The sequence below is a fragment of the Atta cephalotes genome, assembly GCF_000143395.1.
Source record: "Atta cephalotes unplaced genomic scaffold scaffold00028, whole genome shotgun sequence".
Taxonomy (NCBI): domain Eukaryota; kingdom Metazoa; phylum Arthropoda; class Insecta; order Hymenoptera; family Formicidae; genus Atta; species Atta cephalotes.
The window spans coordinates 2284151-2291000 of NW_012130092.1; the positions used below are offsets into that span (position 1 = coordinate 2284151).

General features: G+C 30.9%; 2 non-coding genes across 2 annotated transcripts; one reads left to right on the forward strand and one right to left on the reverse strand.

Annotated features, from left to right (window-relative positions):
• Window positions 1–654: 654 nt before the first annotated feature.
• Trnae-cuc lies at window positions 655–726 on the reverse strand. Its single transcript has one exon. It is a non-coding gene; the product is annotated as a tRNA-Glu (tRNA).
• A 97-nt stretch (window positions 727–823) lies between these two features.
• On the forward strand, window positions 824–895 carry Trnae-cuc. Its single transcript has one exon. It is a non-coding gene; the product is annotated as a tRNA-Glu (tRNA).
• The last annotated feature ends 5955 nt before the right edge of the window (window positions 896–6850 follow it).

The following is a 6850-nucleotide window of genomic DNA, read 5'->3' on the forward strand; positions in this document are numbered from 1 at the left end:
TGATTCCAACCTACTTGAGACGAGTTTTGAATATAATATATCGCATACTCATTTTTCACACATGCTGACTATGTTTGTTTACATTTTAGAAACATGAAATAAAATTTTTTGATTGCAATACTGATATACTTTGCGTTTTTCGATCAATTTCTCGAGGCATCTCATATTAAAAGCACAATTTTTTGATTTTGTGATTTGCCAACTTTTTACATTTTATGGTATCTTTAATTTTCAAAAAAATGGGATTTGAATTAAATTTTATATAACGTTATCTCAAAGCTTATTAAATTCTTTTCAAAATGACCTATTATTTTTTTTAATTCTGTCATAGACTTCTAACATTTATTCAAAATGAACTTAATATCTCATTATAAGGATCTTTCCTCTATATATAAAATTCAAACATTTATCCATTTTTGTTATTTTATTGATAATTATTTTTTTTATTTATCATACATTCTTTTTCTTATAAATATTTCGCTGATTTTTCCTAAAATTCAAAATAAATCTGACGTAATAAAACAATTTTATTTGTGACATTGTTTTTTGTAATTTCGTTAACCCTTTATTATAATATAGAATAATAAATATTTTAGATAAACTTTTAAAATATAAAACGGCCCTAAATTTTATGATAAATAAAAGCAAAATATATTCCGGTACCGGGAATCGAACCCGAGCCTCCTGGGTGAGAGCCAGGTATCCTAGCCACTAGACCATACCGGATTACAAACAGCATGCAATGCTTCAAATGTAATATTGTCCAAGAGAGATGATGCTTTTGGATCATTGTCAAACTGTGAGAGAGAAGGTTTCTTCGTGATCCGGTATGGTTTAGTGGCTAGGATACCTGGCTCTCACCCAGGAGGCTCGGGTTCGATTCCCGGTACCGGAATGTTAAATTTTTTGCTTTTTATTGTTACGTTACATAAAAATTAAATTCTCTTTCCTAAATTTATTTAAAAATATACTAATTTGGTACATTTTTTAACGTTATATAATAAATAATAAATTATATAATTATATAATAAATTAATAGAATAATATATTTTCTCTGCGCATTAACTTAATATATTTAATAGATAACAAAAATTGCTAAGAGAAAAAATAAAGAATTTACAATAAATATAACAATATTGCTACCAGAAACGTGTAATAACAAATTCTAAATATATCTTATTATAATTACAATATATAATAATAAAAATAAAAATCGTTTTATTTATCGTTTAAATCTTATATTTGTTTGAATTTTATATTATATTATTAATTGCAAAAGTTAAAACTCGTCTTACTAATGAGTGTTGTTCAATGCTTTGCAGGTTCCAAAATACGGAGAAATTTCTTGAACGACAGTGGTCTCCCTCACGTACGTGTTATGAATGCTAATGAAACCGCACCTTTCGTATAATAAATGCACGAAAGCGTACGTATTTATAAATGTACCACGACGTTGCGATGATTTCTTCTTTTTTTCATATCTAATACATGCAGTTTCTTAATTTTTTTACAAACATTTAGTGATGATGATAACGGTACATAATTTTTTAAGAAACGAAGAAATAAACAGAGGAAGAAGAAATAATTTGTATATACGAATAAACCATGAAAATAAAGAGACGTACGCAAGATTACTTGATGACGTGAGAAGGATGGAAAACGAAGGAAGAATGTCGTGAATTACGGCATAAAGTTTAGACGTTGTGCTATCGCGCGGTTATTTCCGTTGACGTTTCATTCACGACACCATCCGCGAGATGTTGTGGAGAATAAATCGTCATAAAAGCGCCGTGATGTCCATCCCCTCGTAAGAAAAATATGCAAATTAAACGACGCTGCCAATCCAAGTCCAGAGACTTTGACATACAGAGCCGTTTGGCGATTGTCAGACGGTTGTAAAAGTTCAGCACATGTAATAAAAGTTGCATGAGCTAAAAGACAAAGTCTGGAGTTCTCTCTGGATCGACCGATTCCAGAAGAAAATTCTTACGCAATGATTTTTCACACATCAAATTCTCTCTCATCATTACGCAACACAATTTTTATATATGTAGAACTATGTGTATATGTCTGTCTAATTTTGCCGAGAAATAGATCTCTCAGCATATTATCACGATACATTGCGTTGCAACATGTCGTGAACGTAATGCCATGAAACTTGTCTCCGCTATAACAACCAGAGTCGACGCAAATAACAATAGATGAACATTGCGGAAGAAGAAAGTTGGCAGAATTCGCTGCGAAAGAAAGCCTTGGCGATGTTGGTCACGGCGAGGAGGAAAAAAAACCGGACGTTCTTCATTCTCGCAGAAGTAATTCGCTTTTCGATTGTGCGGTTCGCGGTTTATGCGGCAGATGCGAAATAATGAAAGAGAAAATGACTTTTGCAGAAACTGGACATTAATTTAAAGGCTGTTGAGTTTGAGCAAAAGATTCATTGAATTATTATAATTTTGAAGGATTATAGAATTTATACCTCTTCTTTCAATAGCCATTTGAAATAATTAAAACATTATGTAAGATAATTATATGTATACATGGAAAGAAGTGCCTAATAAGATTTCAAATCTATAGCAACATAAACGTCGGTTTATTTACTAAAACGTCATGGACAGAAATATCCACAGAAATATCCAAATATAACTTCACTACTTTGTATAATTACTTTTCTTTTCAACAGAAGCTTTTGCAGTCAAATTTGCATTGCGAATGAATCTTACATGTATATTTTCGTTGGTAAACGTCTACGAATTAATTATGAATCACATTGTACTTCGCAATCATGCGAGTTAACGTGAGTTAGTTCCAGGTTTATCTGCACGATTTTCCTGTAAAACGATGATTATTATGGTTCTATATTTACGTATGTGCGAACATAACGAAATAGTATGAAGAGATATACAGCAGAGAATGCCTATGATTGAAACGATGAGAATGGACTAAGTGAATAATTTAAAAAACATAAGTGACCGCAAGCAATTTCATTTTATAAAGGATGTAAAAACAGTCAAAGGTAATGACAGGAAAAATTATCAGTGCGTTAATCGAAAGATAGCAGAATGATTTATATGATAAAATAGAAGAATGTACAAAAGGTATGAAAGCTTCATACGAAATGTAGGACAAAAAAAAGAATATAAAAAAAGAATCGTTTTAAAGATCTTTCCTCTGTAAGAAATTGCAATAAAAAATTCTTACAGAACACAAAAGTATTGTGTAAACCAGAAAAGTTATTTGAAGCTTAGACAACAGAAAAAGTTTTTATTATTTAGAAACATGATTGACATAGACAATCTTTGATTTCTCCGGTCATTTTTCATTCGCAAAAATCCGCGAATTTTCAGATTCAATGATCGTCTTACCGTAATTTTATATGCCGACTGAATGATTGATAAGATCAAATTATAATACGACCATCAAATCTCGAATTTAGAAGTTTATATAAGTCAAAAAGAACATTAAATCAGTTCAAATAATTTATTTAATTTATTCATTTGATCTATGAAAATTAATTCATATGGAAATTATCAAAATTTATAGATATATTGTTAAAATTTCAATGTTTGCAATTTTTATTTATTTTTTTGACCTATTAAACAATAACCTTCTAAATCTGTTCGTAGTTAAATACTTTTTAGAAATATGGAATAAAAGTCACAATTTAAAAATATTATATAATACTGTATTTACATAAAAACGTTTAAATATTAAAAAAATTCACATTAAAAGCAGATATTCAAAACCTGTTATGTGCGTTTGAAAAAGCGTTTTGTTGTTTGTTTTAAGCAATAAATTATTGGAATGTACATAAAATTTTAAAGAATTTTAAAGATTATTTGTACCATTTTATATTATATTATGCTATTAAAGCGCCAAATTAGTCTCTTACAAACAAAACGACTTAGACTCATTCATCTCTTTTTCTTTTTTTGTGCTTCCGAAAAATCCTAAGTTCAAAAGAGCTGATTACTGTAATTTACTTGGCAATTCACAGGTTTTTATTGATGATTTCTTTTTCAGACAAAGTATGTTACTAGTGTAATCTCCAGCCAAATTTCTCGGAAGGCTACTTTGTGTTGACATGCGATCGTTGATCGTAACATGCGATCATCGTTAACACATTAAATCATACGATCGCGTGATACAAATATATTTGAAAACTGTTATAAATTCTATATTTTCAGATTATTCTTTCCTTCATTGCTTTGTGTTTTGATTCAAAAAGCAGAATAAACAACATGAATTTTGTGCATATTTTTATCAAAAGGACAGTGCCATTTTTTAAATATTTTAAATTATATGACATATTTAAATACTTTTTAGAAATATGGAATAAAAGTCACAATTTAAAAATATTATATAATACTGTATTTACATAAAAACGTTTAAATATTAAAAAAATTCACATTAAAAGCAGATATTCAAAACCTGTTATGTGCGTTTGAAAAAGCGTTTTGTTGTTTGTTTTAAGCAATAAATTATTGGAATGTACATAAAATTTTAAAGAATTTTAAAGATTATTTGTACCATTTTATATTATATTATGCTATTAAAGCGCCAGCCTCGAGCATCAACTTGCTCAATTTTTTAAAGATACACCTGCATATAAAGTATCGAATGTTACCGAGCTTCAGGCATCGCGCTTGCGGTTATCAGGAAAAACTTGTCCGACTGGTCATGCATAAAATACATCGAGTCTATTGACACGAGAACCAACAAGAGCAAAGTACTTGGAAGAGCACGAGACTGCGGTGAAACGTACAAACTCTTAATAAATTGCCTTTTTCTGATACCATCGCAGCGCAAAATTTACATAACACAAACTACACGTCTTCTTACAGCTTCCTGTTCTAATAAAAAAACAGGTTCAGGTTTTATATATTTATAAGTAATGTATGAAATATCTACTAACAATAAGTAAAGCTTATATATTAGCTCGCAAATTAATATTCATTCATAAGATCATAATGCAATACAATGATTTAATTCGCGTATTACACCGCAAATAATAACAGATGTAGAAAGAATGTATAATAGTAAGTTACGACAAACTAATTATAACTAATTATATGATAAACACGGAAAGCAACACTGTCACGACGATAGTTCCGACTGATGGCCGACCATTCAACTATGTGAGAAACGGGTCAAACAGGTGTGACAGAAGATCTGGTAGATGTGTGCCACATTTAAATAAATATGTAACCATGAGTTCCTCACATAAACTTTCATGCGAGTTGACAGTTCGATGGCAAAACTATGACACGTATTTTTTTATACGTGTGCTCATAATTATATATAAATTATTTTATTACATATTTGCAATATGATTATTATTTACAATATTATTATATGTATTTTGATAAACTCAAATAAATTGAAGATAATTAAAAATATCATTTCAAATTTAATATTTTTAATGTAAACAATTAAAAAGACGAAACAGTTAACACTTAAAGATGGAAATAATTGCCAAGGAAAAAAAGTATGTTTTAAACAAACGATTATAAGCAATAAGATATGTTCTTTAAATACAGTTTATTTAATGTAAGGTTTATTTAATATAGTCTTAAAACATTTAACATTTCAATAAATATAATAAAATAAATAAAATTATAATAAAACTAATCAAAATCAATTTTATCTCTAACATGTGACTAGTATTAGTTAAAATAAAGCTATAAAGCTATAAAGTTAGTAAAATATTATGATATTTTTTATTAGACTATTCGTTCACTCGACTATATTATACGATGATTACTTTACACTTTCGAGGCCACCAATGGAATGTTGTTACTCAGCGATGATAATACAACTCGCTGATTATCGTGCAGCTCGAAGCCTCCTCAGGGTCACTTAAGTTACATCGTAATGATGCCCAGGCAGCGAACCGGTTACGGTCCCGGACCCTAAGGCCCTGCCACTGCACTTATTTGGCCCCGAGACCCTCCATCACTAAACCATGGCAGACGAAAATAAGAAGAAAAGGGCACGAAGGAACCCACAAAAATTAACCACGCGCTCGCTCGCACCTGGTTCGAAGATGAAAACATGTAGTCAAACTGGCTCAAAGCTCTTAACTATAAGAAAGTCTCCAATAACTCTTATAGATGCTACAGAGTAATCTACACACACACACACACACACACACACACACGCGCGCGCGCGCGCGCGCACACACACATATACAAAATCTATAAATGAAGTAATTGTCATTGCATAAATATATGCAAATATTGCTACATACGGCACTATAAATAATACATATTGCATGTAAATCTCGCTCTAAGGACTATAGTTAACATTAATTACTGCTCGATACAATTCACATACTCGGAGTTAAGATCGATATTACTTTGCGAATACAATACAATAAATATTCTTGTCGATCCGCCCCCGCAATTTTTAATTCGTTCCATTACCTCGACGACAATAGAACGACGATACATCGTTCTCAAGTCCTTTCCTTTCGATAACACTCCGATTGTAAGTACCTCCGGAGTGCACAATACACCAGATAGTCGCGCTCCATTTTCAGAAAGATACAACACCCCTTTGCGCCAAAGGGGTTGAACTTATAAATCTAACGATAAATCTATCACCAGCAAAAGCTGACCGATATCGCACTTGTGGCTAGTTGCCAAAACCCGCAAATCTTATATTATACAGTCGCATGCGAAACATTCTCTTTCCTTCTATTTCGCATAGCTATATCCAACTACATTGTCCAGCTCATCTCTTCTCTTTCTCGAATGAGCAAGCCGTAAGAAATAAGATTTATTCTAGTACATCATTTTTTCTGTTTGCTACTTGATTATTATTTGCGACCAGAAAGCGAAGCCCTTCGAGC